At 42.7% G+C, this 10476-nt stretch overlaps 1 pseudogene; it reads right to left on the bottom strand.

The window, feature by feature from the left end:
* Positions 1-3498: 3498 nt before the first annotated feature.
* On the bottom strand, positions 3499-4158 carry LOC114113803 (peptidyl-prolyl cis-trans isomerase A-like; annotated as a pseudogene).
* Positions 4159-10476: the final 6318 nt, after the last annotated feature.

Raw genomic sequence — 10476 nt, 5'->3', positions numbered from 1 at the left:
GAGCAGAAATGTGGTTGGGAAGTCTCAGGACTCATGTGGCAACAGAGCAGAGAACAGAAGGAGCTAAGAGACAATAGCTTAATAATCAGTACAGGTGGGTTATAGATATGGGAGGAAAATAAGGAAATGGGGTGGGGTGGGGTGGGAAGGGGCTGGGTTATCCAATAAAAAGATAAACTTCATAATTAATGCCAATACATGTGTACTTATAATGGCAATTTTTGTCCTATATATTTATTATGCATTTGAAGGAGATACAATTTAGAAAAATCTTCCATAACCACCCCCACACACACCCAGAAAAATATCCTGCTGGATTCCTATGACTAAGCTGATCAGAGAATCCCTTGTTTTGCTTTATTTATTTTTTTAAATATTTATTTTGTATTGGAGTAGGCTTCCCAGGTGGCTCAGCGGTTAAAAAAAAAAAAAATCCACCTGCCAGTGCAGGAGACATGGGTTCGATCTCTGGGTCGGAAAAATCCCCTGGCAAAGGAAATGGCAACCCACTCCAGTGTTCTTGCCTGGAGAATCCCATGGACAGAGAAGCCTGGTGGGCTACAGTCCACTGGGTTGCAAAAGAGGTCTACAATACTGAGTGACTAAACAGCAACAACAGAGTTCATTAACAGTACTGTGTTAGTTTCAAGTGTACAGCAAAGTGATTCAGTTATACATATACGTGTATTTATTCTTTTTCAAATTCTTTTCCCATTTAGGTTATTACAGATTGCTGAGCAGAGTTCCCTGTACAATACACGTTATTGTACATGTTAGTTATTTATGCCTTTGTTTCTTTTCTGAGAGCCACTGAGTGACATTCTTCCAGAATTTAAAAAGCAGATCACACCTCCCAGAGCTAAACTGTAATTGTACAGGACTAAGATGTGGTAAGCGACCTTCTAAGACATCAAGAAAGTGACAGGCTGAGGGCAAAATTTTTCTAAACATGCCAGACACAGAGCTGATCTCTATAGGAAGAGCAGTATTACAAATACTTAAAAACATGAACATACCAAGTAACAATTCATAAAGGAAGAAATGTAAATGCCCCATAAATGTGAAAAAAAAGTTTAACCAAGGAAATGCAATGTCATACTATTTTCTCAGTAAGAATAATAGACTGAAAAAAAAATACTAATATTCAGTGTTGCCAAAAGTTAGTAAAAGAAGAGGAACTCAAATTCTTGCACACTATTGGTGAGAGTATTGCAAACTTTCAGTGGGGCTACTTGTTAATAAGTATCAATAGCTTTAAGTAAAACTATGTATATCCTTTCACCCAGATATTTCACATCTGGGAATTTATTTGAAAGAGATACTTAAACAGAAGTACATGGGTTTGTACCAGGAAGTTTTTTTGTTTTTATTTTTGCCCATGGCATGTGGTATATGAGATCTTAGTTCCCCAATCAGAGATCAAACTTGAGCCCTCTGCATGAAAAGCATGGCGTTTTAACCACCAAATCACCAGAGAAATCCCAGGAAGTTCTTTGAAGTGCTTTTTTTAGCAAAAAAGAGAAACCACCTAAACATTAAATGAGAATGTCAGTTAAATAAGTTATGAAACATACACAACCATAAAAAGATGTTCTCAATGTATTGTTAAGTAAAAATGCTGGTTGAAAAATTATATTTGATCTATTTTTTGTCCCCAAATTATAAATTATGCAACTATAAAGGGAAATTTAAATGTAAAAATATAAAAGGAAAAGACTGAAAAAGGCTATGCTAAAAAATGTCAAAAGTTCTTTCTCTGGCTAGGTGATTTTTGGTTACTTCTTTGCTTAGTTATGGTTTCTAATTTTTCAGCATGTATTGTTTATGAACAGGGCAAGAAAAGAGAAGCAAAAACTCACTAGTCACTGAAACTGCTAGTATACTTAAAGACAGCTATATCATCAGGAAGGACATGAGGAGCCCTTGGAAGGGCAGATGGACAAGGGTGATGGTTGGTGTGGATTGGAAGCCGGTAGCCTCATCTGCCTAACCAAGGAGATTCTGACACTAGAGCAGAAGTAAAAATAAAATCTCAAACTTGTTCCAAACACGGCAAACATCTACAATTCAAGAATAGAGGAATTAGAGCGAACCTCTGTCTAACCACATCTTGATGTCAAGAAACCCAGGAATGGTGCAGTCCCTTGAGTTCCACAGGAGAAAATATGTCATCTCAAAAATTAAGAAAAAATGTTGGAAGGAACTGAAGCATTCAAATAATTGGATTTCAAAAATAAAGGCAAATACTTCTTATCTCATGGTAAGATAAGAAGTATTGAAAAGGCTGAGACAGAACTGCCTAGGTTCAAATCCTACTGCCAGCAGGACTTCAAACAAGTTACTCAGTCTCTCCATACCTCTGTTTCCTTACTTCCAAACTGGGGATGCTATGAAGGTTCAGTGGGATGATCCATGGAATGGGCTTACAGCTTGCCCCGGCAAAGTATGTATTCAGTATATGCTTCTGCTTCATTATCCTGTATGTTTTTGTTTTAACTTTATTTTTTGCTTCTCTTTTTTCTTTCCTTCCTTTCTATAGGTCACAGTCTAGAATTTTCCCTAATTAATTTTGATTTGCCTATGCTGTTTTGAATGTATATCTTAGTACATCATTTTTAAAATTGAGTATAGTTGATTTACAAGGTTGTGTTAGTTTCTGGTGTACAGCAAAATGATTCAGTTGTATATATAAATGTGTGTATACACACATGGGCTTCTCAAGTGGTGCAGTGGTAAAGAATCCTCCTGCCAATGCAGGAGTTGCAAGAAACACGAGTTCGATCCCTGGGTCAAGAAGATCCCCTGGAGTAGGATATGGCAACCCACTCCAGTATTCTTGCCTAGGAAATCCCATGGATAGAGGAGCCTAGTGGGCTACGTTCGTGGGGTCACAAAGAGATGGACACAACTGAGAAAGCATGCATATACTTACACATTTTTTAATATTCTGTTCCTTTGTGTTTTTTTGTTTAGATTTTATTTCATAATCATAAACTTAACTTTGCCATCCAGCTATACTTGGAGGGAGATTAGGAAAATGTGGAACCCAAAGAACTGCAGTGAGAGCACAAAGATTAGAGGGTATTTTGAGCAGATGGGGGTGTAGGGGTGGTCTCCTGAGCTACAAAAGAACGGACTGGTGGTTAACATAAAACACAAATCAAAGGCTTCCCTGGTGGCTCAGTGGTAAAGAATCTGCCTGCCAATTCAAGAGACACAGGTCTGATCCCTGGTCCGGGAAGATCCCACACGCCATGGAGCAGTTGAGCCCAGGGGTCGCAACTATTGACTCTGTGCTCTAGAGCCTGGGAACCGCAGCTACTGAGCCCGCATGCCACAGCTACTGAAGCCCGCTCACCTAGAGCCTGTGTTCCACAACAAGAAAAGCCGCCACAGTGAGAAGCTAGCACACTACCACTAGAGAAAAGCCCTCGCGGCAATGAAGACCCAGCACAGCTAAAAATAAATAAACAAACAAACAAAAATCAAATGTATTTATTAAATCTGTCCACAGTCAGCTACGGTGGCCTTCTTGCTGGTCTTGCCATTCCTGCACCCAGAGCATGTCATGGCTTCCGCAATACTCCTGCCCTCTCTCACCTTGCCAAAGATCACATGCTTGCCTTGCAACAGTCTTGGCACTGCAGATAAAAAACTGAGAACCATTTCTGTTGGGACCAGCATTTGCCACGGACAAGATGTCAGGACTCATATGCTTCAGGATGAAATTCTCATCATCAGACTTCGCACCATACATGGACTTGCCACCAGTGCCTTTAGGACATGTGAAGCCACTACCCTGGCACACAAATCCTGGAATCATTCTCCCAGTGCTCAGAATACGCAAGTTTTCTGCCGTTTTGGAACTTTGTCTGCAAGCAGCTCCAATGTGTTAACAGTTTTACTAGGTGAGCTGTCGCCTCTCGGTTTCCAGGTCCCTTCCCTCAAAGGAGATGCAGCCGAAGAGCTCACCGTCAACGGCGCTGCGGAAGAATACAATGCGGCTGGCCGTGGCCGCGGAAGAATACAATGCGGCTGGCCGTAGCCTCTGCGGAAGAATACAGCGGCTGGCCGTAGCCTCCGCGGAAGAATACAGCGGCTGGCCGTGGCTGACAGCACGAGAGGCTCCAGGGCGGCAGCCTCTGCCAAGGTCTCCATTGTGGTTTATTACAGCGCATTGAATATAGTTCCCTGGCCATATACAGTAGGACTTTATTGTTTATCTATTTTATGTACAGGAGTGTGAAGAAGAACTAAAGAGTTCGTTGACGAACGTGAAAGCCTCTTGATAAGAGTGAAAAAGTTGGCTTAAAACTCAACATTCACAACTAAGATCATGGCATCTGGTCCCATCACTTCAGGGGAAATAGATGGGGAAACAATGGAAACAGTTACAGACTTTATTTTGGAGGGCTCAACCCACTCCAGTATTCTTGCCTGGAAAACCCCATGGACGAAGGCGCCTGGTAGTCTACTGTCCATGGGGTCGCAAAGAGTCGGACACGACTGAGCAACTTCACTTTCCAAAATCACTGCAGATAGTGACTTCAGCCATGAAATGAAAAGATGCTTGCTTCTTGGAAGAAAATCTATGACAAATCTAAACAGAGTATTAAAAAGCAGAAATGTTACTTTGCCGACAAAGGTCTGTCTAGCCAAAGCTGTGGTTTTTCCAGTAGTCATGGATGGATGTGAGAGTTGGACTATAAAAAAGGCTGAGCACCGTAGAATTGATGCCTTCGAATTGTGTTGGAGAAGATTCTTGAGAGTCCCTTGGACAGCAAGGAGATCAAACCAGTCAAGCCTACAGGATATCAATCCTAAATATTCATTAGTAGGACTGATACTGAAGCTGAAGCTCTAATACTTTGGCCACCTGATGCAAAGAGCCGACTCATTAGAAAAGACCCTGATGCTGGGAACTATTGAGGGCAAGAGGAGAAGGGGACAACAGAGGACGAGATGGTTGGAGAGCATCACCAACTCAATGAATATGAGTTTGAGCAAACTCTGGGAGGTAGTGAAGGACAAGGAAGCTTGGCATGCTGCAGTCCATGCAGTCAGAGTCAGACACAACTTAGCAACTGAACAACAACAACGAAAGTATGTATCTGGGGCTTCCCAGGTAGCAATAATGGTAAAGGACCTGCCTGCCAATACAGGTCTGAGCCACTTATTGGGTGCCAACAGCCTCGACAAGATATTCAGAGGAAAGTGGGGGCTGGGGCGGGGGCGGGCAGGCATCTGCTCCAGCCACCCCTTTGCAGAAGGCTGGCAGAAATGGCTCCTACCAGATGCCCTCCACTTTCCCTGGGACCAGGGCTTCCCTAGTGGCTCAGGTGGTAAAGAAACTGCCATCAATGCAAGAGACATGTGTTTGATCACTGGATAGTGAAGATCCCCTTGGAAAAGAGAATGGTAACCCACTCCAGTATTTTTGCCTGGAGAATTCCATGGACAGAGAAGCCTAGTGGGCTACAGTCCATAAAGTCATGAAGAGTCAGACAAGATTGAGTGAGTAACATTTTCACTTTCTTTCCCTGGAACAAGGGGACAGATAGCACCACTGTTGGGCTGTCACCAGGAGTCTTTCGACTTCAGGTGGCAGAAACACTTTGTCCTTTTCGTACAACTTTGATCTCATCTATTCCGCATTAGTTTATTTTTTGGGAGGTCTCTGCCCTGCTCACTCTCTCAAACACGCACCCTGATCTTCAGAGATTCTGTGACTCAGACATTGGGGGTTCCAGGATTCCAATTGCTCAGGTTTCTGAGGTTATAAGACTTCAGCATCCATAAGAACTCTTTCTCAAAGGTCCCAGTTTCTGAACAGGAAGGATGCAAGCCCCGGTCCAAAATCATCAAACATCCCAATGGGTCCAAATGCTGTTTATATCAAAAGGGTGAAAAAAATCAAACCAGCCTTATAGGAAATCTCCTGATGAATTCTCAACAAGCATGAGAAGAAAAGGACATGGCTTATAAAAGTCCACTTAACAATAATAACCACGTCACCAGCACAGTCCCTCGACGGTTTTGTATTTACAGTACCAGATGGGGGTGTGGGGGGGGGGGGGTAGGGTAGGAAAGTATGACCAAAGTGTTTACAATTCCCTCCAGACTCCAGCCAGTCTTTACTGCGCCCCAGTTCCCTGTGGGACCAGGGGCCCCAGCTCAAATGCTCAGAGTTTCTGTTAAAGCTTAGACTTCTTTCCAGGTGGTCTTCTCTTTGTTAAGTCAGTGTTTTGGAGGTGAGTGTTATATGCCAAGGAATGTACAAGTTAGACATCCTTATTTTCACAAACTCAGTGACAAAGGAAGGTGCTACTATCACGAGCCCATTTTACACATGCGGAAACTTAATCTCTAACCCAAGTTGCCCAACTAAGAAGTGATGAAGACAGGACCCATATTTTCACCCATGGAGCCAGATGCCTAGCCTGTTTTCATGCTATTCACAGGCTCCCTCCAGCTGGCAATTGTTTTTCCCTTTCCTCCCCATGCCTCCCAAAAGTTGGCCCCACACTTCCTTCCTTTCATCCATCCCTCAGTGCCCCTAAAAATAAATCTCCAAACCAAGGCTATTGTGAGGATTTACTGCACCAGCTTCTGGGGAAATGGACCAGGAGCCAGAATTTCAAAGGAGGAAAGTCCCAAAGTTTACAGCCTGGGAAGATGGCTCGAAGTCTCTCACCACAACAGTGTTTACTTGGATCCCTGCCCTGGCCTCTCTTCTCCAAAGCCAGGCTCGTCAATCCACAACCTCATCTGGCCCTATCTTTCAGGAAAACCCCTCTTCTGTCACATCCATCAGCCAAAAAAGTCAAGGAAACATATCAGGTCACGTTCACGGATCTCGGCCTTGAGCACTGCAAAGAATAGAAGTCACTCCCTCCCAGAAAAGCGGCATCCTCGGTTTATTAGAGAGATGGGAAATGTCAGCTCTCAATCCCGCCATGCCCCTTCTGGAGCCAGGAGAGAAAGACTTGATCAGTGTCACTTCATGTCCACGCGTGTCCAAAGTGACCCAAGGGAAGAAGCCAATGCTCTTACAACATCATAGAGAGAATAATTGGTTCACACAAAATGAACCTGAAGTTGTGAAAACCAGAGAGCATGAACCTCCCATGGAAACTAATTCTTAAACTGTTTATAAACTGAAGCTGATTTAAAATGTCATGTGAGTTTCAGATGTACAGCAAAGTGATTCTGTCATATAGGTAGGGTGGGGGAAAATGTTACTAGATCTTAAAGTAATCATCTGTCAAAGGTTCAAGGACTAGGAGGGAATATTTTTAAATGACAGGAATGAAGACATGTAGAGTGTGAGGTTATAGGTGATTTTCAGTATCACTGTCTTGTTTTTCTGCATTTTCTAAGAGGAATATATTGTTGTTGTTTAGTCACTAAGTCATGTCTGACTCTTTTGTGACCCCATGGACCATAGCCAACCAGGCTCCTCTGTCCATGGGATTCTCCAGGCAAGAATACTGGAGTGGGTTGCCATTTCCTTCTCCAAGGGATCTTCCCAACCAATGGGTCAAACCTAGATCTCCCACATTGCAGGAGGATTCTTTATCATCTGAGCCACCAGGAAAGTCCATATATATATTCTTTTTCGGTTTCTTTTCCCTTAGATGTTATTACAAAATATTGAGTATTGTTCCCCATGCTATACAGTAGGTCCTTGCTGGTTATCTATTGTATATATATTAGTGTGTATACATTAATCCAACCTCCTAATTCATCCCTCCACATCCTAACTTCTTAATCTCTAGGATACCTTTAATGTCTTAGTGATACTTAGAAAAGAATATGTGGAACATGTGTGAGGCCTGGCGTGCTTTGATTCATGGGGTCACAAAGAGTCGGACATGACTGAGCGACTGAACTGTATGTAAGCTACAAAGTATAACAAACAGTTGTGAACCCACCACTCACACCTGAGTCCGGCAACACATTATCCATAATTTTTACCCAACTGTCTTTCTCCCCTATGTATTCCCTCCTTTCCTCCTGGAAGCAACTCATATCCAAATTTTTGTGTTCGCTATTTTTTTCTTCACAGTTTTTGAGCTTCATAAAAATAGAAGCCTATCTTCTGAGACTTAATTTTTTTCCATCGGTTATGTTTCTAAAACTTTCATGTTGCCATGTGTGTTTCACCATTGTGATCAAATCAATGAATGAATCTGCAATTCTCTGGACGAGAGCTCAGCTGGATAACCTTGTTGGGGGTTATTAGAAAGAGAGCTACTGTATCCCGGTCCCGTGCAAGAGTTCACTGTTGCATCATAAGCTACGTGAACGTTCAACTGTACAAAATAATGGAAAATGGTTTTCCAAAGAGGGTGAATTAATTTACATCCCTCTTATTATTACTGGGCATCTTTTCATTATTCATTGGCCATTTATTTGCTCCTCCTTGGTGGAAAGCATATTCATGTTTGTTGTTCATTTTAAATAGAATTGCTTGTATTTTTCTTTTCTATATGGGGGAATCTTTATATATTCTAGACTAATCTTTTGTCAGTTATATATCTTGCAAATATATCTTTTAGCTTTTGGATTATTTGTTCTCTTACATCTTTTGGTAAACAGAACTTTGTATGTTTAACATAGTCGAATGTATTGGTATTTATTTTTGTTTTGTTTAAGAATTTCTTCCCCACTCCAAGATTAGATAGGGAATATTAGGTATATCTTCTCTAAGTATTGTTTTCCTTTCCTACAACCTAATGCATCTAAAACTGCCTTTGGGAATTGTTTGACAGAGATTCAGTCTCATTCATTTTGAGTTCCATATGGTTGAACAGTTTGCCCAGGTACCATTCTTTGATTTTCTTCCTCCTTTCCCATGTGAAAGTGAAAGTCCCTCAGTCGTGTCTGACTCTGCGACCCCATGGACTACATAGTCCATGAAATTCTCTAGGCCAGAATACTGGAGTGGGTAGCCTTTCCCTTCTACAGGGGATCTTCCCAACCCAGGATCAAAGCCAGGTCTCCTGCATTGCAGGCAGATTCTTTACCAGCTGAGCCACAAGGGAAGCCCAAGAATACTGGCGTGAGTAGCCTATCCCTTCTCCAGGGGATCTTCCCAACCCAGGAATTGAACCGGGGTCTCTTCATTGCAGGTGGATTCTTTACCAACTGAGCTATCAGTTCATTTCATTTCAGTTCAGTCACTCAGTCGTGTCCGACTCTTTGCGACCCCATGAATCGCAGCACACCAGGCCTCCCTGTCCATCACCATCTCCCGGAGTTCACTCAAACTCACGTCCATCGAGTCAGTGATGCCATCCAGCCATCTCATCCTGGGTCGTCCCCTTCTCCTCCTGCCCCCAATCTCTCCCAGCATCAGAGTCTTTTCCAATGAGTCAGCTCTTCGCATGAGGTGTTCAAAGTACTGGAGCTTCAGCTTTAGCATCATTCCTTCCAAAGAAATCCCAGGGTTGATCTCCTTCAGAATGGACTGGTTGGATCTCCTTGCAGTCCCAGGGACCCTCAAGAGTCTTCTCCAACACCACAGTTCAAAAGCATCAATTCTGCGGCGCTCAGCCTTCTTCACAGTCCAACTCTCACATCCACACATGACCACAGGAAAAACCATAGCCTTGACTAGACGGAGCTTAGTGGGCAAAGTAATGTCTCTGCTTTTGAATATGCTATCTAGGTTGGTCATAACTTTTCTTCCAAGGAGTAAGCGTCTTTTAATTTCATGGCTGCAGTCACCATCTGCAGTGATTTTGGAGCCCAAAAAAATAAAGTCTGACACTGTTTCTACTGTTTCCCCATCTATTTCCCATGAAGTGATGGGACCAGATGCCATGATCTTCGTTTTCTGAATGTTGAGCTTTAAGCCAACTTTTTCGGTCTCCTCTTTCAGTTTCATCAAGAGGTTTTTAGCTCCTCTTCACTTTCTGCCATAAGGGTGGTGTCATCTGCATATCTGGGAAGACCAAATCTGCAAAACTTTGTTGCTGTTTAGTCGCTAAGCCATGCCCGACTCTTTGCAACCCCATAGTCTGTAGCCCTCCAGGCTCCTCTGTCCATGGGATTTCCCAGGCAAGAATACTGGAGTGGGTTACCATTTCCTTCTCCAGGGGATCTTCCTGACCCAGGGATTGAACCTGCATCTCCTGCATTGGCAGGCAGATTCTTTACCACTGAGCCACCTGGGAAGCCCACAGATCTGCAAAGTTACTTCCATCATATATCAAATACATTTATGCCTGATGTTCCTGAGCTCTCTGTTCTGCTCCATTGCCAGACTGTCAGTTCCTGCCCAAATACCACACCATTTTCTTTTCCGTTGCTTTAAAATAAGTCTTGCTATCTGGAGGGCATGCCTCATCACTATTCTCTTCAGGAGTACTGACTATTCCAAGTCCTTTACTCTTCTCATATCAATTCTAGAATAGGTTTGTGAAACTCTAAACAACAAAAATATTGGAGTGTATTTTCTAATTGCATTAA

This window comes from Ovis aries, chromosome 3 (genome assembly GCF_016772045.2).
Source record: "Ovis aries strain OAR_USU_Benz2616 breed Rambouillet chromosome 3, ARS-UI_Ramb_v3.0, whole genome shotgun sequence".
In the NCBI taxonomy this organism is placed as follows: domain Eukaryota; kingdom Metazoa; phylum Chordata; class Mammalia; order Artiodactyla; family Bovidae; genus Ovis; species Ovis aries.
Note: the sequence above shows the minus strand (reverse complement) of the source record. Positions and strands in the feature narration are given on the sequence as shown.